The following is a 25387-nucleotide window of genomic DNA, read 5'->3' as shown; positions in this document are numbered from 1 at the left end:
AGATCTGACACAAGTTCCAGACCAGCTAGAGACACATGGCAATCCCATTTTTAAAAAAAGAAGAAGGAAGGAAGGAAGGGAGACAAGACACACACACACAGAGACAGGGTGGGGGGAGAGAGAAAGAGAATGAAAGATGCAGGTCAGGTTACTCACTCACTTTAGGGCACAAAGCTTTACAACCATCAGAAGAAAAGAAAGAGAGGGGGGAGGAAAGAATGAAATGAAGGAAGAAAAAAAGAAAGAGAGAGAGTGAGAGAGAAAGGAAGGAAGGAAGGAAGGAAGGAAGTTAAAGGTGCAGGTTAGGTTACTCACTTTAGGGCACAAAGATTTACAACCATCAGAAGAAAAGAAAGACACAGAGAGGAAGAGAGAGAGAGACAGAGAGAGAAATAAAGGAAGGAAGGAAGAGAGAGAGAGAAAATAAAAGGTGCAGGTTAGGTTACTCACTTTATGGTACAAAGCTTTACAACCATCACTAGAACATGTGGAATGGGTTCCCAAAGTCCATTTGTGTACTATGGATAAATACTGATCCACTACCATAGGCCCCATAGACTGCCCTCTCCTCTCAAATAACACATTCAAGGAATCTGGGTCGGTGCTACGCTGGTTTCCCAGCTATCAGACTGGAGTCCATGAGCTCCCTCTTGTTTAGGTCAGCAGTTTCTGTGGGATTCTCCAGCCTGGTATTGACCCCTTTGCTCATCCCTCCTCCCTCTATGCAACTGGATTCCAGGACTTTCGCTCAGTGTTTAACTGCAGGTGTCTGCTTCTGCTTTCATCAGCTACTTTTTGATGGTATTTAAGGTAGTCATCAATCTCTTAGGGAAAGGGCATTTAAGATAACTTCACCACTATTGCTTAGATTTTTAGTTGGGACATCCATGTGGATCCCTGGAGATTTCCTGTTAAGCCCATAATGGCTCCCTCTTTCAAGGAATCTTTCTTTGTGTGTTTGTTTTTTCTCTCCTTCTCTGTTCTTCCCCCAACTCAACTTTACTGATCCCTTATGTTCTCCTCTCCCTCCTCAACTCCTCTTTCTCTGACCTCCCCCCATGCTCCCAATTTACTCAGGTCTTGTCCCTTTCCTCTTCTCAGGAGTTGGGGGGTCATGTATGTCTCTCTTAGGGTCCTCTTTGTTTCCTAGCTTCTCTAGGTTTGTGGATTGTAGGCTGGTTATCCTTTGCTCTATGTTTAATATGACCTTCTCCTTATAGTGGGATTGTTGACTACCTTAAATGCCATCATAGAGCCTTCATCCAGTACATGATGGAAGCAGAAGCAGAGATTCACAGCTAAGCACTGAGCCTAACTCCTGAACACCATTTGTAGAGAGAGAGGAGGGATGAGCAAAGGGGTCAAGACCATGCTAGGGAAACCCACAGAAACAGCTGACCTGAGCAAATGGGAGCTCATGGACCCTAGTCTGACAACTGGAGAACCTGCATAAGACCAAACTGTCCACCCTGAAAGTGGGTGTCAGTTGGGGGGCTTGGGCAGTCTATGGAGCCTAGTGCATGAAAGGGCTTTGGGAGTCTATTTCCTATGGAGAGATACTCTTTCAGCCTAGATACAGGGTAAAGGGTCTCAGTCCTCACCAAAATGAAGTGGCAGACTTTGATGATCCCCACTGGGAGACCTCACCATCTCTGAGTGGATGGGGTGAATGGGGTATGGGAATTGGGAGATGGTGGGCAGGAGGGAGAGGGAACTGGAATTGGTATGTAAAATACAATTTTTAATTTGAATAAAAACTAATTTAAAAAGAATCACTTTTGTGAAGGTGTACCATTTTAAGTTCCCACTAGCATTTCTTATTGTTTATATTTTGCAATACATTTTATAGCTATACATATATGTATATCTCTCAAGGTTGTTGTGCTTCTCACTTCTAGATAAAGCTTTCAAACATTTGGTCTATTTATTCCCGGAGTCTCACAGAGGTGAAGGGAGAAAAGTTGGAAAAAAGATTAGTTTCTGATCATTTGCACCCTTTAGGTAAATGTGTTAAATCTCTAGGAGTTTAATGACACCAATTGGGTATCTACAATTCAACTCAAATTTTGCTACCTTCTAATTGAAGCTACCATATTGAAGATGTTAGGAGATCAATTTCACAAGAATCCTACTTCAAATGCTAATTGCTTGTTATCATTTACACTTCTCCGCCCGGCTATGTATGTATGTATCAGGAGTTCCCAGGACACATCATGCTGGCAGAGTTATGTGGCTCACAGAACCCAGGGAAGTTTACTTACCATTACTCATTCATCCCAAGGTTTCCAAAGGATGAGCCCAAAAAGTGGTAAGATGTGTTCCTGCCCTAGGCCACTTGCTCAGTATCTGTACTTCAGAGTTGGAGGATGTTCCATTACACTTATTACTAACCAGGCATTAATGATGCTGTCATATGAATGTTACCCCCCCATTCAGGTTGAAACTTGTAATCAGAAGTGTAAAAGTGGTAAGAGTTTAAAGATGTGATTATATTTGCTGGAGCAAGATGTCAAGGGCTACTGGGGTAAAGTAACTAATTCTACTTCATAACTGAAAGTGACGTAGATGAGGGATGGACTTAGGAGAAGAGGAAAACAATCTAAATATGTCCCATTTGAATATGTGATGAAACTCAATGTGAAATACTGAGGTAGGGTATTCAGAAGATTGACTCCATGTTTATGGATATGATTGGGATTTGATGGATGGGATTCTTTATGTGAAAAGCATTCAACTCTCTCTTGCCTTTTTAACACATGAATAAACAGCAAGAAGGTAGCTATCAGACAACGAATGTCAATTCTTAAAACTTAGAGGTGAAAATAAGTTGACAAGTCTTAGGTATTTTTTTAATAGTTGCACAAATGGACTAAGGAAAATATCAGTGGGTTGGGAGAAGATTGCAATAATGGCTCATTATACTTGTGAAGTTTATCTGGGTTCCACGTCCAATGCCATAAGCATAGAAAATAAAGTCACCTAACCTATTCAGTCTGAAGAACAGGAGCTCGAGGCTCCAACCTACTGACCATATCTTGGTGGTTTGGACATTTAGCAAACTTCTGGAAGCCAACCCTGCCCGTGTCCCTCACTGATTAGCATACATTGTTGGTTCAGTGCACTAGACTCTAGTGATCTTGGAGAAATAGACCATTTACTGAAATAAAAGATGCTACTAGCATCCTTATCACTCAGGAAAGTACAAGGACTTTATAAACTGTACATGATGACTGAATATGTATTTCTTTGTATATTGTTATACTTGGCCATACTTAGAGGATTGCTGTGTCACTTTGGAGAAGGAAATGAAACCTTGGGCATGAAATTCTCTCCATCTGGTACCACAGTCAACACTTGGTTTAGTGATAGGCAGACAACTTCAAGGAAATTCATGTGTGCAGATATGGAAGAAGACCCTCTCCTCTTGACAAATATAGAGTGTTTTATAATTATGAGTTTAATTAAATAAACCCATGTTGTTTGGAGGCATTTACTACACTTAAAATATTATCAAATATCTGAACTATAAGGGCCTTTTATATAGGACCCATGGCTTGAGCACAAAATTGGGACTGGAATGAACTGATAGGTAAGAAACCAAAACTCATACAGAACAGACAATACAGTCCTTTAAAAATTCTAAGCCATAAGCTTTATTTTCATTGAATTCAGCATGAGGTAACAAAAACACATTATATTACCATCGTTAGTGATTATTTAATTACATATACATTAATCTTTACATCATCTGAATTCCTTTGAGGATTTATTCAAGTTATATTAACATAAAATAGTATAAACAATCAACAAATTTCCCATAATAACTTCTATGCCTCTACTGAGAATTTTAGCCAGAATTGTTACTTTAAAAAAAATTCATAAGTTTAATTTCTTTATTAGAAGAATAGAGAAATAAATTACATTGTAAAACTTGTGTTTCATGGAAGCAATTTCCATTCTCTTCTTCCTCACAGTGGATAGCCATGCTGAAGCTCCATGTCTAAGTTGCTTGCCACTTCTATCACACAGCTGCTCTTCTGCTTTCAGAAAGACTCATCAGCAAGCAGCGGACAGTCAATAAATCAAGGGTGAATTTTCGGGAAAATAATTATGTAGTGAAATAGAATAATCCTTCATAAAGTTTGGGGATAATCATGAAGGGAGAACAGAAATAAACCAGGCTCCTGCAGATGGAAGAGAAACCAAAATGAGGAGGAATAGTGAGGTAGGGGAGCAGTGCACTATGGTGCTTTACTTCCTGTCAGCAATAACAAATAGAACGTATTTCATTATAACATGATCAATCTTATCTTTGTTTCTACAGTTGACACAGCAGGCATGGGAAATTGTTTTGGATGAAATCACAATGACACCATCAATTGCTAAGGTGATCAACTTTGCGGAGATTCTTTCCAATGTGACAAGTCACACTCATTGTGGCTCCTAGAAAAGTGACTCAGAAATATTAGAGATAAAACACTGACAGGGTGGCCAATGAAGAATTGCTTCCAGGTAGCCTGAAACCCAGCAGACAATGTAGCTGTTGCCTAATAAACACAGAAATCTACATTGTATGCCAGGTTCATGCCCCAAACCTGGATGTTCAGCCTGCAAATCATCCATGTAAATAACTGTTTTAATCAAGATGTCAAAATTATTATGCTTTTTATTTACCAAAGAGAAAAGAAAACAGAAGTCACAATTGCTGTCATTTACCTGTAAGGTGAAATTTCTCCAAATAATTCTATTGGGTATCAGTCAACATGGTTATTTTAAAATGCCCTTTAAGGGTCAAGAGATGTATGGAAGCACAGATAGGGAAGGGAATGGGTATCAAGTTAGGTATATGACACATAGATATAAAAGGGTATCTTCATGGGAGAAAGAGAGGGATATGGAGGAAAACCAAACAATGTCTCAAATATCCTTTTCAGAGACCTCATCATTCATGAAACTCTGGATGATTTCCCGAACACAATGAATAATGGAAGAGTATATCTGAAAACTGCTATCATTTCAATAATCTTGCTATGGGTATCATAACTGAAGCCAGATGATGCCACCAGAGACCCAGTAGCCAGATGTAGCTGCTGATTAACAAAGACAGGATCTACACTGGCTACTGAGCCACTGAGAGCACCTTAATCCTTCTGAGAGCAAGACATTTATGGCCTTCTTAGGCAACACTCTGTGGAAGAAAAGTCAATTATAGAAATTAATAAACCAAGAGTTTTCAGTTACACATTTTGCTTAAGTCGTGAATATATACAGCTCTTAACTACCTCTAGATTCACTTATAAAGTTATTAATAAGTAACCTGTACAAAAGTATTCATAGTAGGACCTCAAGCGTTTGTCAGTTCCAAGCTGTCCCCTTTAACAATACAGGTGTAAATTACTAGCTAGGTAAGTTCCTTGTTGATCGAGTCACTCATTTATCTTTGTACAAATATTTGCAAATACTTACTAGGACACATTTCTGTATAAAGATACAACATTGAACAAAGGGCCCTGACACTTGAAATTAAGAATTAGAGATGACAATAAAGGTATGGAAAAACAAGAAAAGAATCCAGCAGATATGCAGTTATTTCATAGATTACATAGTTGAAAATAATAGTATTGTTTTTAAGACAGCTGGGGACCTGATAGTCATACATCTTGGAAAAAGGATATATATATATATATATATAGATATATATATATATATATATATATATATATATATATAGGAGAGTAAAGGGCAATGGGGGAATTAAAGAGGCAAATGTCGAAGAAATCAAGGCACTCACTCTATCTCTGTATTTGACTGCCACCGGCAATCATGGTTTTCTACATTTAGGATCATTTTGAAATATAAAGAACTATGTGACTTGCTTGAAACACTTTACACCTTAAGAGTCCTGCCTTTTTGATGATTTTAAAATTCTGCAGAATTCACTTATATTTCTGAGTGTTTATCATCAGGAAGAGCTCTCAAAAGCTTACAATTTTCAAATAGTACAAGTTCAATGGGCATGCAGCTGGACCATAGAATGATAATCAAATACATGCACAAGCAAGAAAAGTGGCTCATTACAATATTGTTAGTATTAAGAAAACTTCTGAGAGCAGCTTCCTGAGAGCCACAGTGTGCTTGGCTCTGTTTGGGAGATTGATAAGGGGAGTAGGTTTGTTTGATTGCTTGTTTTACCCCCTTTCAATAATTATTAACTAACTTTATCTGTTAGTTATATCTTACTGTTCTCTACAAAGGAGTATGCATAATGAGATGAGGGGAAAAAAACATTTTCTCAGTTTTGGCCAACTCTTACCCTCACTGTAAAATAAAGCATTTACATAGCAGACAAGCACATCTCATAACATACTACAACTATTCCTAATCATCCTTTATAGAAAAACCTTCCAGAGTGAGGCAAGGGTTGAATTTGGTTAGTTCCAATGCCAATGTTAAACAGAGGATCATTTATAAATCCTAGTACATTTTAGCTACACTCTGTAGACCCAGAAAGGTCAGATATGGAAGAAGGGACTAGGGAGGTGGCAATTATTGATCTCCATGGGAAGGGGAAAAAAGAGTATAGAATATATTTTATGGGTGGTCTGGGGGAATAAGAATGGCAGGGAGAATTAGGTGAAGGAGGAGGTAGGGTTAAGGAGGGAATACAGGGAGATAGAATTGAGGGATTTTACCTAGTGCAGTGGAAACATATGAAGTTGATTCGAATGAAGGATCAAATAATGGGGAGACAGAGTTCCCAGCTGGCCATCTCATCACCAAAGGAAGTTTCCAGAACAGGGACTGGGTTAAATCCAACTGAGTTGTTGGTCAAAGGGTCCCGACAGGAGTACCCAAATAACACAAGCTGTTACAAAGAATAAGCTACTCTCTACAAACAAAGAGCAAGGCCCCATTGCTGAAGACAATACACATATAACTTATTGAGGATGCACAAGTCAAGCTGATGCCTAAACAGAACCATCAACCCCATATTCTAGGGGCACTCTGTAGGTTACCAAAGGAAAAATGTAAAAACTAACCCAACTAGAAAACCTTTCATCTACAATCTGTCTTGCCTGCAAAATATACACTAGGGCAATGTTACCACAATGATTGTGGGAGCAGCACAAATGTCTAATATGATTTAAGGCCCACTCCATCAGGTGGAACCCAAACTTAACAGTGCTTGAGTGACCAAAAGCAAGAGACATAGCCCAGAGACCTAGAGTAAAAGCCAATTATTACTAATCTTCAAACAAACAAACCAACAAAACCTGATAAAATGACTCGGAATGATATTCTGCTATACTCAGGCTTTATTCAGCCGTCATCATAGAAGCTTCCTTCTGCAGCACACAGAAACAAGTACAGAGCCCAACAGCCAGACATTACAACATTGCACAGGGAGAAAGACTTGAGCACACACCTGTCATTGCTTATGGAACCCTAGGAAATGAGGAAGAAAGAGTGTAAAAAGAAGAGAGGACATAAGGAGAACAAAGAGTTCTAAATCAACTGAGCAAAGCTCATATAAACTCAGAGACTAAAGCAGCAAGCACAGGGCCTACCCGGGTCTACACCAGATGCTCTGCATACATATTCTAGCTTTGAGCTTAGTTGTTATTAAGGAAACTCCTGAGTGTGTAAATAAGCAGGTCTCTGATTCTTTTGCCTTCAGTTCTGTTGCTTTGCCTTGTCCAATCTTGTGATGGTTTTTGTTTAATTTTGTCATGTTTTACCATTGTTTTTTAGAAGCCTGAATTGATTTGGTTGGGAAGGGAGGTGGGGAGGAGAGGAAGGAGTAGCTGAAATCAGAATATATTGTATGAGAAAAGAATCTATTTTCCATTAAAGGGAAAAATTGGAGGGGAGGCCATGGAGGTGTATTTAATCAAAATGAATTATATGCACACATGAAATTATCTAACAACAAAATTATTCAGAATAATTAATCCTATTGTGACTAAAATATCAAAGATGGCAAAATTTCTTCAGGGAGGGAAAAAAAAAACAGAACTGCAATGGTACCTTAAAACTGGGTATTTAACAGGAACATTACAAATAAATAAGTAAATATGAAGTGAATATTAGTCCATCTTTAGATTCCCAAAATGCTACTCTACTTATCCTCCAAATTAATTGTATTTAAATAACTAATATTAATATATTCTTTTCTTTTTATTTACATAGGCAATGTATGATGAACAAATATAAATAAATTTTATTAAAGGTTACTCCATTAGTACCCAATCACAAACCAATGCAACAGGGAACACCTTGATAGGAAATTTTGAGTAACAGCACATTTTCAAAGTTTACAAATAAATTCAAAGAGAAGAAACAGTATTAGACTACAAAACTCAAGTTACATAATTTATTACCTAGTAAATAAATAAGTCCCTGTATGAGAAATAACTATAAGCACAGGATCCACTGCCTGAGTCCAATTTATACCACACAGGAACAAAACACAAACAATTAACTCCCCTTTGGCTGATGACCATTAATTAACATGTGGTGGGAAGAGCTTAAAATGAAGCAAAGGCTCATTAAAAGCAAAGTCTATCTACTGCTAGAAAGGCTGCTTTGAACTGGGATTGACCCTATTACTTGCAAATTTACCCCAGAATATAAAGAGCACAGCCTCCACAGTTAAAACAGGTGCACTCTACAGGATGAACCACAAAGAAACTTACTGATACTGAAAGTGACGTTACCAGATAGAGAACTACACTTGCATCAAACTTTCCCTAGAAATGAAAGAAATGCTGCCACTTGGAAGGTCATTCAACTGAAGACAAGAACCAACCTACCTCTTCTGAAGATTTTTTTCTCCTCAGGCAATTCTATGTCATCTTCAAAAGGTATCTATAACTTTAGAAATGATAGCTCTGGAGACAAATTTTGATCCTAAAGACTATATGAGAGGTAAGAAGAAACAGCTACTTGAACAGCACTGGCATAAGGAGGTTTTGAAAGTGTTCAAAAGACTTTCTAAAACTTAAAATATCTTTCTTTTTAAAAAGCTTCTAAACACATTTTAGTTCTGTGATTTTTCTAATCCCAGTAGTTTTGTCCACCAGGTCACCTTTAATGTATGTGATAGCAGCTTTCCATTAACTTAAGGATGCAGTCAACTTTTGTTGCAAACACATTTACGGATCTGAAATAGCACAAGCCAGTCCATGACTTTAACAACACTACCATTCATTTAAAGTGAATAAAAATGTTTCCTACTAAGTGGTCTTTATGTTAAATATTCTTTTAAAAAAAATAGGCATATACTGCCATCCTAGAGCCTTCATCTAGTAGCTGATGGAAACAGAAGCAAACATCCACAGCAACACACAGCTAAAACCCGGTTGCAGAGAGGGGAAAGTGAGCAAATGGGTCAAGACCAAGGCACAGAATACCACACAGACAGCTGACCTGAAGAAAGGGGAGCTCATGGTCCCCAGACTGTTAGCTGGGAAACCAGCATAGGACCGATCCAGACCCTCTTAACAGGGGTCTCAGTTAGAAGGCCTGGCCAGTCTAAGGGACCAATGACAGTGGAACCAGGGTGTATCCCTGGTGCATGAAAGGACTTTGGGAACACATTCCCCATGGAGGGATACTCCCTTAGCCTAGAGGCACAAGGGAGGGCCTAGTCTCTACTCGAGATGACTTGACAGATTTTGATGACCTCTTCTGGAAGGCCTCACTCTCCCTGGGAAATGGATGGGGAATAGGATGGAGAGGGTGGGGAGAGGATGGGAGGGAGAGAGAACTGGGATTGATATGTAAACTAAGAAAAAATAATTCATAAAAAGGAAAAAATAAGCATAAACCTAATGGGGAGACAAAGAGGGAGAGGGAGAGAAACAAACTTTGGGAAGCACTGGGCCTGTGATTACCTTGATTATGGGTAATTAGTGTCATCACACCACAGGTGTTTACATATATCCACACTCAAAGTGCCCACATGAAGTATGTGCTGTTCTTTGTTTCCCACACTTCAATAAAGCTGTTAAAAAATACATTGTGCTGGACAAAACAGCCTTACAGACTACCGCCAGGATTTTTGCATCTTCTTAGAATCCCCCATGACAGCATCCCTTACCAGCGGGAAGTAGATTGGAAAGAACGATGCCCAAATTCCCAAATATTGTCTATAAATGTTTGTTTTCATTTAAATGTACTTGGTTATACAAAATAAAAAAAAATACATTGTGTCTCTCAAATGGTAAAGAACATAAAAGTAACACTAAGTATAGACCAGAAAAATAATGAGTTCATATACACAGTGTGCCACGGGGTTAAATTATTCTGGAGGAGAAAACAGCCTTTTAAATACAGGTGTCTAATTAAAGTACATTCCTGGGAACTTAGATTCCTTCTGCATTCTGTTAGAGCACTTGAATTAGGCTATCACCACAACCAGGCACGTGGTGTCAGCCTGTCTAACTCTTGCATACCTGAGGTCCTGTGACTACATGGACCAAAAACATTTATACCAGCTGATGGTCACTTGACCCTCACATCTCTGTTTAGTAAATTGTTCTCCAAGTCAACTTAAAGTTTGAGGTGAATATTTTCAGGGACATTCCTAGTCAGGACACTTTCAAAAAGACATTCTCTGCCAAATAATTCTAGCCTGAACAGGCTTGGGAAGGTTTTGAGTTGGCACAAGATCCTAAACATGCTTCTAAGGGTGAAACCTCTTCCAGCTAATAAGCTAATAAAGACAGACTCAAACTAGTTTTTGAAAGTAATATTTAGCAATTAGATACATGCCTTTAATCCCTCTGAGTGAAAAAAAATCAATTTTTAAACAATTACTGGATAAGAACATAAGTGGATTTTGATCACTAAATGCAATCAGGGACAAAAGGGTAGCTTTATCCTAAGTGACTACTTTATTTTGTGCAGACAAATTCCACAAATCAATTGTCTGCAATCCATTTTCACCCTTCCTCTCTTCTCTCCCTCTCATTCCACTCTGGAAAATACACAGCATTTTCTAGAGATAATGTCAGCAGCATACAAGGCAATGAAAGATTCCTGTTCTTTAAAAAAAAGAAAAGTAAAATTATTTGCACTCCATTAATGATAAGAAAATAAGGATATCAAATAATTGTTTTCTGAATCTATAAATAGAATAAACAAATCAGTCAGTTTCTCCAAAAATGAATACTTGGACTTTGTTTAATCACAACACATTACTGGTCTTTCTATATTTGGTCTCATATCTCAGTCATGTGCAGTTTTCTGAAGACATCTATCATAGGTTGTAGGTCTCATTTATAATATTAACCACCACGCCTCTGTTTTGGCATTGCTGAACTTTTATGCTATCAAATACTTTCATGGTACTGAACTTATAGTTCTTCTGGAACCCTCCCAGACAAGTTCTACTCAGCTCAAACAAACTAGAGAAGTATGTGCCTGGAGAAGGCCCAGTTCAAGGCGTCCTCACAGATGAGAAGGATGCCTTGGGCTTGCTTTCTGATGGCTCTGTCTGTGCTGGTCAGAAACCAAGTCACACAGTTCTGACATTAGTTGTTTAGAAATGTGGCTCCCTGTGAGAAGACCGATACTTTTAGCTAGTAATCAAGTCTCACTCATTTGTAATTCCTTAGGGGCCAGCAGCATTTTGTAAATATTTGTCATCTAAATCAATCAGAGACCAATCAGTTATAAAATGTCTGGGTACTTATAATATGACACAGAAAACCCTCAGATGCTATGGGTAAACATCTCCATTCAGGATAGCACCTGTGGATGTCTTTATATACTTGACACCAATGAAGGGTCCTGGGGTTAGGCAGGGAGTACCCTCATTAAGATTTATCCTTCACTACAGCCTGTCATACAACCATGGAAGACTATCAGAAACCAAACCACACTGTATCAACAGACAGAGTTCTGTGTGTACGTTTTTGTTTGTTTGCTTGCTTGTTTGCTTGCTTTTTCTTAAACTACGTCTACACAAATGGCTCTTCCCACAATGAAAAAGAGGGGGAAAAAACTAGCTAACTGATGGACTGTGAAGATCTGGATACAAGGTTAAATGTATGTCAACATACATAAAGAACCTATTCGATAAAGCTGCTAGCTACAATATGCAATACTCAGCAAAGAGGAAAAAGAAAAGAAAAATGTGGATTCTGGTGTAACACTGACAAAATGGAAAAGGTAAGTGAGATTTTAAACAGTGATTTGAAAAGTGTTGCATAAAATGCAGTGTGGAGGATGCTGGTTTGTTTTATAAACTTTAGAAATGAAAGAAAGGCAGCAAGCAGTATATAGTCTGCACTTACAATCAAGTACTAGCTGCCAAATGTGTTGGTACTTACATAGTGAAAATGGACCCAGTTCTACACCTGGTCAGAAGAGTGTGTATTTTGTCAGAAGCAGTTTAGTACAAACCAAGGACCATGTCACATCTTAACAACAGGATTCTTCTTCTAGCCTCAATGTAGCTGTAGACACTGGATTGAGCCTATACTGACAGGGAAAGGGTTTTTTTCACAGTGCATGGACAGTTGCCAGTTCTTTAGAGTAAAAATGAACAGAGAAATAAAAGCAAGCCAGTTAAAACTTAAGAGTCAAAATTAAGGTTGAAACCTAAGAAAAGTGGGGCTGGGAACATAGTTACATCTGTAAAGAACTTGGCATAAAAGAATGAGAAATTGAATTTGATCCACAGCACCAAAGTCTGAAAAACAACAGCAACAAAGTGTATGATGGTGTTCAACTATTGTGGTAGCAATGGAGAGAGATGAAGATAGGTGTATTCTTTTGGCTTGCTGACTAGTGAGCGTCTTCTAATTGATGAATTTCCACAAGAGCACTTGTCTTAAAGCAAGGTGGACAGCACCCAAGGACAACATTTGTGGTTAACCTCTGGCCTATGCATCACATGAGAGGAAAACATTAGTGAAAGAGAGAAAGAGATTTCAATTGGAAATTGTCTATTTTTATACTGCAGTATAAAATAGGAAGGTGGATACTAAAAAGGGTCAATACTAGTGATGAAGTGTGAGGAGGGATCACAACCAGTGCAGCATAAGCAGAAACATGGTAAGAGAAGACAGTTACCCTAATACTCCACAGTGGGGACATCACAGAAAATGAGAAAACCTGAAAGGTTGGGAAGAGAGAATAGTGACTGTTAAAAAGTTAGAAAAGGATGAAGTTAAGATTCCACAAAAAAGGGAAGATTAATCCTAAAACTTGGGGAAGGCAAGAGATGAAGGAAGGTCTTTCTTCCTGTGCAGAGGAACAGACTTCATTACTAGGTCGAAAGGGGAAATAACAGGAATAAAATTGCTGTTTATATTGATGGTAAATTATGCAGGAGAAATCTAGTTCATCTTTCTGTGAGGAACAATAGGGGTCAGGAGAGGTGTGCCTTGAAAGGATTGGTTGGGAGTGAAGTAGGGGTGGATGTGCTATGTGCTGGTCAATGTGCCCTAGGAATGGAACTACAGGTTTCAAAAGGAGAGGCCTGGGGTGGAACTAAGTGGCACACTAGAATCATATCAGGCCCTGGCTTCCATAACCAGCTCCCTCCCACTAAAAACACTGCATTCTCCTGAGTTCCTGGCTTCAAGCCTCTAACCCCATGTTAGTTCTCCTTACTGTGTTATCAAGACTGGTTCAGATTCTCATAGGAAATTACTAAGCATTTCCTGACATGGTCCCTCTTGTAAGCCTTGCTCTGATGATCAAAAACTCTGTAGTTTGGGGAACAAAGTAGAGAAGAATCCCACACATGGTCATAGTTTTCCTTTCCCTTCTTAACAGTGGTAGTGCTAATATGGAAATCTCACACAGATTGGAAAGAGCTAGCTAGCATGCCTATCACCACATTTCTTCTAGAGCTGTCCCTACGAAACCCAGCAGGGAGCAGAATCATTAGTGATAGAGCAGTAGCAGATGATTTGGACAAAATGTAAGGAAGCAAAATACTCCCTTGATTGAGTTTCATTTCCAGACAGAACCTTAGATTCTTTGTTCACCCTTATTACTCACCAGGATACAAGTCACAAAAACAAAAATAACACGAAATAAAAAAAACCCTGCAGTTCTTTGACTCTATTACAAATGAGAAACACACACAGTACCATCTCCCTACAAATATAAAAACTCTGAGAAACCTAGTAGGAATTATTTGATGTTATTCCTTTCATTTTCATAACTTACTTGCCCACAGAATTCTCTTCATAACCCCTCATAACATGTTTGTTAAGTTCCATCTCCCAGGGAACTGAAGGCTACTCAGAGCCCTCATAGTTTATCACATATGCTGATGACAAGTTTGGGTGGCAAATTATATTATGAGTTCTCTGAAGTCAATTTCCACAAACCACAAATGGAAAAAAGTAAGAGACACAATGGAGGACACTTTCTGTGACAAATACCTGGAGAAAAAATGCTACCAACATGGCGCAGGTGCAAACAGATACCAGGCATGGAACAGTTTTCCAGGGGGGAAAAACCTTCAATAGCAGTTGCCTTTACTTGGGAAAATAATAAGGTATATGGAGCAAGTAACAAAAGAAAATAGTGACCTTGCTCACAAAAGGGACATAAGGTTTTCATGATCCAGGAAACAGCTTGGCATTTCTGAGCCTGTTTATTCTTCAATCAAAAGAATATAATACCGAGCCACATGACCACAGAAAGGCTTGCACACAATGCCATAGGTAGGCACTTTAGAAGCTGAGCTGAGCTTCTGAAGCTTCAGCCTTGCTGCATAGGAGACCTACCACATGTTCTAAAGCCAGCATGCAGCTGCTCTCTCAATTGAGTGGAGAGAACACTTTGTGGGAAAAAAATACATTCATTTACATGACAAAGGGTGGTGTAAAATATGAGTGGCTACAGACTACATTTGCTGTTGAACTGTGGATGCTCACCAATCCTAGAAAGTTCTATATTTCTATAGCAACACTATTAAAAATCTGGTTTTCCCTCCCTAAGAGAGTATAAATTTAAGATTTTTACCAAACAGGGACATTTTCAAACCCTACATCTAGTGTAATCATGAGATCTTTTTTTCTTCAGATTCTTCTAAAATAACTAACATGCAATAAACCATACATAATTAAATTACATGAGCAGGACATCTGGAAAACAGAATCACCCATGAAACATCAACATAAATAAGAAAGTGAAATTAACCAGTATATCACACATGCCCTTTTCGACCCCTCTTACCATCCTTGTCTAACACTCTGTTCTCCAATTGATGTCATCATTAATTTTCTGCCAGCTTTTTGCATTTTCTAGAAATGTGGGAAAACAGCATTACATCCAGTGTCTCATAAGGGTCCCTCACTTTATTTAAGGGCATACCTTTTTCCATTACTGAGCAGTTTCCATTGATATACATCATGATTTGTTTGTCCATTAAGTAGCATTTGGGGTTTTCTAGTTCTTGACCATAACTATTAAAACTGGTACGAACATTCACATACACATGGCTTTCCTGTCCCTCTAAATGGGAAAGCTTGATCATTAGCATTTAACATTTCAGCCATTCACTAGTGTAGTTTTCATGTACATTTTCCCTAATGACTAATGATGCTGAATACGTTTCATGCACTTATCCTATACAATATGGGTATCTTCTTTAGAAAAAGGTCTTGCTGGTTTCTTATTATAGAAAATACTATTTTCTATGAGTTGTTGAAACAAACTCAGATTTTGCAAAATTAATGGTACACAAGTAAATAAAAATTTCCAGAAAATATTTTCTAAAGCCTATACTATGTTTATGATGAGCTTGAAAGTCTTTCAAGACTTGAAAAGAATTTATTATGTATTACTATTGTAACAAAGTCCAGAACTTAGTGACATGCAAATAAGAACATGAATGCCCAGCTGAGATATGTTAACTGGTAGCTAAGTTGGAGGGCAGTTCTTGGGAATGCTCTGAGAGAAACCAGGCCTGGTTGTGTTGTATGGTACCAGCATGCTACAGTTGATGTGGGTTTCCTTTTAGATGTCTGGAAAATGACTCTGCTAACCACATCCACATTCTGAAATACTTTTTGAGAACTTGTAACCAAACTGCAGGAACTGACTCATTTTGCAGTGCCAAGTCACCACCACACAATCGTTTCGAGGAGACTCAACTCGAAGGCAAAAACACCAAGCTTTCAGAACACGGGATTTACATGGGAGGATGGGGAAATCTCAGGCAGAGAACAAGGATCAGGTCCAGGAGATTAGGTCTTGAAAGAAGGACTGACCACAACACAATTCTGATAACTACACTGTTGTCTTCAAGGCAAGAAATCATCTATTTCTAGAAAGTAAGTGAACCCAGTGGAGAGATATACACAGGATGATTTCACACAAAATGGTGCCTTTAAAGGCCATTCCTGCTTCCTCATCATCCACAGCTACTCAGCAAAGTAATGCCCAATCATAAGCACTCCCAGGCATGGGCAGCATGTATGGGACACCAGGAAGAATGAAGGGCTGACACCTGGGTTTGGAACCAGAGATTTATCCCCGAGACTTCCCTACCACCTCCCTGTAGATTTCTCTACCTCTTGGCTGCATGTGCAGCCTCTCTCTGTTTTCATAGGGAAGTTCCTGAGTCAGGGTGAGGGAAGGAAAAAAGCAGCACACATAGCCCTTCTCCCTAGACACCAAAACTGTTCCAAAAGTATTCATTTCTCCTCTGAACAAGTGAATTTTCAGTCAGTTTCAGCCAGAAGAAATGATAATATTTGGCTCAGTTGAACTAAACTATAAACAACAAAACAAGTAAGACATTTATGCAGGTGGGTTCCTTTTTGTCTCTGGTTGTAAAATCAGCAGGATTTAGCAATTTTCTAGCCTGTGTGAAAAATAATTTTCTTATATGCTAATTAATTAAGGACCTTACTAATTGACTGAATGTAAAATAAAATTAGAGGGAAAAACACCTAAGCAAAGAAATTCCTGGAGGGAAAAGGGATATGGCTAAATATAAATCAGTCAAAACACACCACTGTTAAATAGCCAAGCTCCTCACTCTCTGAATACATGGGATGGGAGGAGGAAATATGCACATAGAGCTTTTTCATCTTTCTTTACTAGCATTTTATCAAAAGAAAGCTCTCTACAATTTCTACTAACTTTGGTTGTATAAAGTGCAAAACGGGTTCACCCCTCTAGGTTTGCTATAGGTATCATATACACCTTTTCTCTAGTTAGCTCCTAGATACCTCCAGCATCTTATTATGGAAAACAGATTCCTAAGTGTCCATCTTGATGTGTCCATTGTACTTCTTTCCCTGATCTCTCTATGGGTTTCTCTGCATAAATGCCACTACATCAGAGAGGCATTTCAGTCAGCTCTAGATAAGCAGTTACATCCTAACCGTGTACTACTTCCTATGTGTCTGGGTTGGTTGCGTGTTCTGTCATAACATTTAGTAACACCTAACGCAAATATATTTTTTTCCACTTGCAATGAGCAAGGACTTTGTAGACTGCTGCATGAACCTTTCTCAGTGTGGTATTTTTGCCTATTAATTCTCCCACATACTTATAAAGTCTAGTTGGCACTGGATACAAATTTTATTATCCAAACTCTAAGGGTCAGGAGAACAGGGGTGGATCCATTTGCCTAGCATTAGGACAAATTGTGCATAGGAGAAGAAAGGATAGCGCTCTACAACTTACCCACCTTCCAGGAGTAGAAAACCCAATAGGGGTTGTTAGCATGTGGATGCCAAACAGAATGTGGGAAAATAAGAAATCCTGCATTGACCAATCTGTTTGCTTAACTTTGAGCTATATTACCTATTCCTCCCACTGGACCATAAGCTTACCAGGAATGCAAACTTCACAATTCACACTGAAATACATACTTATCTTCACTGTCTCAAATTCTTGAGAAGAATTTGAATGAGTATTTTTAAAAGATCTGTGGGCAGTGAAATCCAGGTTGAATTCAATACTTAATTACAAGTAAACTATGTATTCCAGAAGTATTTGTGATTGCAGAGTGGTTACATGCAAGTAACACTTTCTCTGGGGTGTTAGTATTATTTCTTCCTCTACCCACCAAGAGAAAATTATCCCTCCTCACTTTTCATAGCAGTTTACTTAAGAGGTTAAAAAATAAACCAACCACTAAACAAGTGAACAAAAAGATCCCTTAAATTTAACTGAGGTCATAATCAGAGTTTGTCTATTTAAAATTATTTTCCAAGGTATATAAGGGGAGTATATTGTTAACATCACTCTTCTTTGTAGAAATGGTTTGAAAATTTAGGTGTTCTAAAATCATATTTATAATTTAGCATGAAGCAAGGAAGTCAATCAATCCTTACAGCCTTTTTTTTTCTGCATAGTTTTCTGCATAGTCACAAGACTTTTATTCCCATTTTAAGCACGGAGACTGGTTGACAGAGATGCTTAAAGACCTGGTGTCTGTGAAAGGTCTACTGTCCCCAAATGACAAGTGTCAAACAAAAGAAGTTTACAGAGAGAAAAGGGACAAAAGAAGTTTAGAGCATATGGCTACTCCTCTACCCCATTCCATAGATGATTATCCTGTCCTTTTCTCCCTGTCTGCAGAAAAAGGTTGAATGAGTGAAAATAAAGATGAATGAATGAGCAGGGGGAAAAAAAGATGGAAACAATGCAAATCCTGTTAGCATATACTTCTAGGGGCAGGCCCAGTTCAAGAACAGTGAGAATTTTTAGAGTATTCCAAGTGCACTAAACTCATGGACGGACCCCATCTACTTTCTAACTCAAATCCTCAGCATTTACAGAAAGAGGGAACTATCAAACTTCATTCCCATTAACTGAAATTTAGCACTTGGTACAAACAAAGTTTTTCTTGTTTTTTAGGGGTTTTTGTTGTTGTTTTGTTTTGTTTTGTTTTTATTTTTTTTTAGTAATGTACATCAGTGGCTGCTCCCTAGTTCTGTTGCATAAAAAGCCTTCAGAACCAGATGGTAAAATATACCATTGAATACATACATATTCTCATTAACTTTACCTTTCCACCAAAATGCATCTTGAGGATCCATGTGCTCACATACCTCCTTCCCCCCTCCACTATCACCTTCAAATGAAAACTTGAGAGAAAAAAATGGGGAAGTTAGATGACTAAATTTATTAGTGATTTAGATAAACTGAAAACAAGGAATTCCCCTCCTGAACTTCAGTGGCCTAATTAAAACTCATAAAACACCAGTGACTAAGACTGTTCCTACTGACCTGTCAAATAAGAAGTAGAGAAAGTCAACTGCTTACTTCAACAGAGAGGCCCACATCTGAAAGCTGTGGCACTTTCTAGAACAGACTTGAGAAGATCACTGGTGAAACTTCCAACTCCAGTCAACTTTTATTACTCTGCATTTGAACCCAAAGTACTTCCCATCTGTGATGGCAATAGTCTATTTGGATTGAGATTCTGTTCCTACAGCAGACAAGTGATCTGAAGAAAATTTCTTTGTTTCTCCATGCTTTAGGATCCTCACTTATGAAGTAGACAGAACAGTGGCACCAATAGCTTGATAGTAGGATCAGGATCAGACAGGGTACTTCCAGTGGATCACCTATAGGAGCAGCTACTCCAAACATACTAAGTGTGTCAAATGGTAGCCAACAAATTATTGCTATTTTAGTCAGTAGGCTAAGCCCAAACTCACGTATGTTATCTGAAGCCCACAGGCCTGGGACAAAACTGAAAGGGTTTGGGGGGAAAATCACCTTCCCTGTGGAGTTGGGGGGTGGGTGGGATGGGATGGTGGTAGAGGGGAATGAGAGGGAGAGAGAAAGTGAGGGAGGGAGGGAAAGGGAACTGGGATTGATATGTAAAATAAGAAAAAACATAAAATAAAAATCAAGTGAATGTAGCACCATTACTCCAGGTTCTCAAATATGTGTGTTTCTATGTATGATCACATCTAAACATCAGAACTCTCTTCAGGCTCTGTGGTTTAGAAAAACCAATGGAATCAGCTACTAAGGGGCCAAGTAAGCTTAATAAACCTAAGAACATTTGCTCCACACCCTGGGACCTCTACTGGAGTAACAGTTAAGATTTGGAAAATATTCTGTGGAAGCTCATAGCAAAGCATTGCTGGGCCAACAAAAATTCAACCCATTTTTCTTAGTCCTTATGTGTGTGAAGGATGTCAATAGACTCACTTTAAAAAATATACTATCCATTTTAAAAAAAGAGAGAATAAAGGCAGAAAATAACATTAACACCAATAAGGTACCCACCAGAATTGCCAGGTGCTTCAAGAACTATTTTTTTTTTCATGGCTAAGAAGGACATGCCCTTTAAAATGAAATCTTAGCTAGGTCTTCATGATAGAGATCCTACCATATAGCTGAGAAACATCATCATCATCATTATTATTATTTGTTTTTCAAGAGAGGGTTTCTCTGTAAAAAGCTCTGGCAGTCCTCAAACTCTGACATTCCTTTGCCCCTGCCTCTTTGTGCTGGGATTAAAGATCATGTACCATTGACGTTTTTCTTGTTTGTATGTTTGTATGTTTGTTTGTTTGTTTGTGTATTAGTCATGACTGTCTTAGAACTCACTCTGTAGAACAGGCTGACCTTGAAAGCACAGATATCCTCCTGCTTATCCTCTCTCAAGGGCAGGAATTAAATGTGTGCACCACCACCCAGCTTACTTTTCCAATTATGTACAAAGTTAAAACATTTAGATTAGTGTTTTAAGATGATTTCAACAATAGTAAATACTATAGCTAAGAGAAGGAAATGTTTCAATTGTTATGCTGACTTATAAAAGCATCAAATCCAGCTTCTGTAAGTATCAAATCTGTTCCAGTAAAAAAATTAAAGGAAATAAGCTATAAAGATGTATTTGCATTAAACAACATAATTTATAGCTAATAATATGTGTGGTATTCCTTATGTCTTCAATTAACTTAAACATTTTAGAATGTATAAAATGTAGAGTTTATAGCATGGGCTCCGTAGAACTTGAATCAGAAGATGTTAAATATATAGTACATACAGCAATTGTTTTATATTGACTAATTTTCAAAGAGACAGGGGCAGTTTAGTAGGTGTTAGGACATTTTAGCTGAAATACATGTTTTAATTCTGCTATCTATCTCTATGTTTAAAATAGTTATTAAATGATTTTACTTTGCATGTTCTCCTTAATTCTTACTCTTCCTGGTAAAGAAAATAAATAACCAATCATTTCATTTCTATTTAAAAAATAGAATGAAAAGGTGTTCTCCAAATTTTGACCATCCAATCAAAACAGTTTAAGAGAAATAAGTTTCCAGAACTATTAGGTCTGATCTATAGTACAAGTTCTATGACAGCCAAGGGATACATAGAAACTCTGTCTTGAAAATATGAAATGGAAATGAAAGAACAAAATGTCAGAAAAATATTTCTTATCCATAGCAGTTTGAAATGAACATAAGGGAAATTGAAGACCGAGATCAAAATATGTATCTAGAAATCTTTATATCTGTTCAAAACTAACAAATCAGCATTGGTTAACTAAACTTTCAAGCAGGAACATAAAATGTACAATATGCTAAAAAGAAAAAGTGGGACAGAGGGACATGGAAATGAAGCAGGGAGGGCTGGAGTTTTCTTGACCAATAGAAATACATAGGGACAAGAAAACCATCATAGACACGTTTGAGAAGCTCTATCAAAAGTATCCTTTTCTGGATTCAGCCATGCAGTTCAATTTCCTGGGTCTGCCTAAGCCGTATATTGTGCCAAGCATGATTCCTATGCCAAGACTTGCCCCTTCTGAGGTGACCATTTCTCTCTTCACAGTCTAGACTCCTTGCTGGGTAAAAATAAAAGAAAAGAAAAAGGAAAAATATCCCAGAAAATACACGAAAAGACTTCTTCCATGTGTATAAGTAAATTCCCTTGGGGTTATATCTTCATTTGTCTTTGTTTTTCCCAATTAAAAAAAGGTTGATTCACTGATAGAGAGGTTAGACCCTTGAAACTCCCATAGTCCCAACACAGACCCATTAACAACATTTCACACAGGACCCTGGGAATGACCATACTAGTGATATCATCACCATCACCTTCTCACGACACTAGGCATGGGGTAAGCAGGAATGAAGGAAACGGGAGACACATGCTCCCAACTCAGTCAAGTTTCAAACCTGGTTCCATTGTTTCCTTCTATGTCATTTTGGGCAATGTGTGCTGTTTTCTCTGTATAAATTGGAGTCACAAACATACTGGCTTTTCAGTTAATACATATAAAATATTGGATACTAAAATATATCTCCTGGGTAACTATCAAGAACTTGTAGGCACTGCACTAAATGCCAGGGATATATTTAGAAAAGTAGCTAACACATAGCATGTGTCCAATAAATGTTACTTCAAGAAGTCAGAAACCCTTATCTGGCAAGAGACATTCAGACTACTATAAATCTTATAAAAAAGGGTGATTACTTAATATACACACATATATATGTAACTTCTGAGGAGGTCTGATACAACATTTCAGAGTCAAGTATGCGAACATTTCTGTGATAAAACATATACACTTAGTGAGTTAAAAAATAAAGAAAGAAAGAAAGGAAGGAAGGAAGGGAGGAAGGAAGGAAGGAAGAAAGAAAGAAAGACTATAAGTGGCCTCTTGTAAACTGAGGTCAGCACTAGACAGTTTATGACAAACTTTTTTTTCTCCATTTGTTAGAACATTTGGATATTTATTAAGTAAGTGACAAACCTTACTGAAATTTTTTCCTAAGTAATTCTTGCCAAAACCATTGAGTAAGAGAAAATGGGAATAGAAAATGCCTTCAGGCATGGAAAAAGCACAAGTACATAATTAATCTATGGTACATATTAGTCTCTAACTCTGATAGAGTGTTGCTGAGATCCTAAGCCTGCCAATTCACTCAAAAACTGTTTTTAAAAATGTTAAATATATTTTTGAATATAAGACAAATTGCTTAGGTTTATGAGTAATTAATTTAGTAACACAATTCTGTCTATTCCATAGGAAAAAAACAAAAAGCTCATTAGTAAATGACATGAACAATTGTTTTAAAAGTCTTTCAAGAGCACAGAGGCCTCCACATCAGGCTAGGAAAGAATAGATGCTATGCCAAAGTGGTAAGCCACCCTGTTGCCACCAGAAGAATTCTCTCTACTTTACATCTGAAGAAAATATTTGCAGCTCTTGTAGAACCTCCAATAAGTGATTCAAAATGTTCTCACTACTGGTCAGCACTGGGCAAAGTTGGACAAAAATCTCTTGGAAGCTGACTACTTATTACTCATTATGTTGATATGTCTATCCCCCAACTTTTCTCATATATATTTGTATTAAAGTTTTGCTTTCTTCAAGATCTATGCTACAACCACTTCCATGGTTATCCCATATGCAAAGGCCAAATCAAGAAGACATGAAAGGAATACAGTATTTCCTACACATGGTGTTTCCTCTCCCCCCCCCTTCCTGTTAATACTCCTACTCAATAAGACTGTAACAGAAGATTTGAATGACATTTATGAACTGAGATCTTAAAGGCACATGTCAACACCCAACAACTCAGTAGTCATAGGAACAACATTGCAAGGCTTATCTAAGTTCTAACAACAGCCAGTCACTTCATTGGTGATTAAAGCCCCCTTCAAATTAAGCTTAGGCATGCTCACACACAGAGAGACACAGAGAGATAGAGACAGATAGGCAGGGAGAGAAAATTACCTCAATAAAATTTAATCAGACAAAGGTGTATATGTCTCTAATACTGCTGGGGAGAAATGACTGAGGTATGTCTCTAAAATGGCTTCCTTTCACTTAGTTGTTTTTGCAAACCCACAAATGTCACTAATATATTTTGTATTTAGTAACTCCAGGACATAATTCAGAGTGAAGATTTTGGATAATTCTTCTGGGACATAGTTTGTAACATTTACCATTCCACCTTACATTCTGTTCCATTTTTATCACCCAAGATAATGGACAAATGTCTGAAGAACAGCTAAAGGTTTTATATGGTCTTTTTTTTTTCTATGCAGGATGCATTCATTAAATCACCATGTTTTATGCGAGCCCTTACATTACTCACTGAATAGCCAATAGCAATAGAATGTAAATTCTCTAGAAATACTTTACATTTTGTCATCATTTTTCTGTCTTTCTCTCATACCTATAGATTCATGTGTCAGAAGAGCATACCTCTGGTATTCACACAAATTTGCAATGCCAACATACTGATTTACAGCTGGATTTGCACTTCACAGCCATGCTTGTCTTTCAATTTAAACAGAAGTCTTTTGGGAGCTATTTATTAGCCTAAGAATAACCTTCAAAGTATGTATACACATTACTACACTCACTTTCCCTTGCCTATCTGCACCCCACTTTAGGAACAGAGAGGCCATAGCTTTTTTATGCTGTTTATAGCTTTGTTTTCTTAAGTTGAGGATTTTATGATTTCAAAAGCAGCAGAAAGGGAGCCACAAGTAAGGAATATTCATCCAACTTTTAATTTGCTCGGAAATACTTAAAGTAAAATAAACAATTACACTCTTTATAATTCAAACTACAATTTTGTTCATAGGCCGTAGTTTCATGTTTACATTCATAAATGAAGATCACCAAAAATACCTAGTTACTGACACTTAAAATATTTCCCTCTAATTCTATGTAAGTATATACCCCATGATTACTTCAACTGACCAATAAGACACTTGCAAAAATCAAGCAGGCACGCTATCTAGTCTTTGTTTATTGTGCTCTATTTTTCTCTACAATCTTTATTCAGCAAAGTCAAGTAATCCAATATGCACACTTGCTATAAAACTGTGCTATCTCACTGTCTTTAGGAATACAGGTATTCAAAGCTTTATTGTCTTTTTCTGAAATACTTAAGTGTAGCAGCTCATCAGGTTCAAAATCACAATACTGAATTTCAGGTTTCAGAGAAAGGAAGCCAGACAAAAAGAAAGGGGTCCCACCATTAAGTGTGGCTCATGATCATCTTGAAAATGTTATGGACTATATGGAAATAGGCACCCTTTGCTTTATTATTGTAATCAAACAGAACAATCTCAAAATTGTGACATGAATGCAAAACAAAATCTGTGAGCATCATAATCCGATGCTTTGGGCGCATTGCTTCAACTTTCATTTTGTGAAGATCTAGATAAAGAACACAACAGGGAGGCAAAGGAGCCGACTAATTCTGAAAGTCAAATTTCAACTTGCTAGTCAAACTGAATGCAAATCTCTATCCATGGAAAGTTAATGTAGCAACTCAATCAAACAGCCCATTTTGATTTTATGCTTTCCCCCAAATGAAAAGGAAACCATGTCCAAAAAGTAAGACCTAGATATATTACATATGTTTGGCTGAACTAATAAAACTTGGCTCAATTTATTAAT

The 25387-nt window shown here is 37.7% G+C and overlaps 1 long non-coding RNA gene across 1 annotated transcript in view; it reads right to left on the bottom strand.

Moving 5' to 3' along the window:
- Positions 1 to 3794: 3794 nt before the first annotated feature.
- Positions 3795 to 25387, bottom strand: part of LOC127218316 (uncharacterized) — a 79678-nt gene continuing 58085 nt past the window's right edge. Inside the window, exon 4 of the long non-coding RNA XR_007834181.1 lies at positions 3795 to 4184. This is a non-coding gene — a long non-coding RNA (uncharacterized LOC127218316). The remainder of the gene's footprint in view (positions 4185 to 25387) is intronic.

This window comes from Phodopus roborovskii, unplaced genomic scaffold (genome assembly GCF_943737965.1).
Source record: "Phodopus roborovskii unplaced genomic scaffold, PHOROB, whole genome shotgun sequence".
NCBI lineage: Eukaryota > Metazoa > Chordata > Mammalia > Rodentia > Cricetidae > Phodopus > Phodopus roborovskii.
This window is presented reverse-complemented; position numbering and strand designations above follow the sequence as displayed.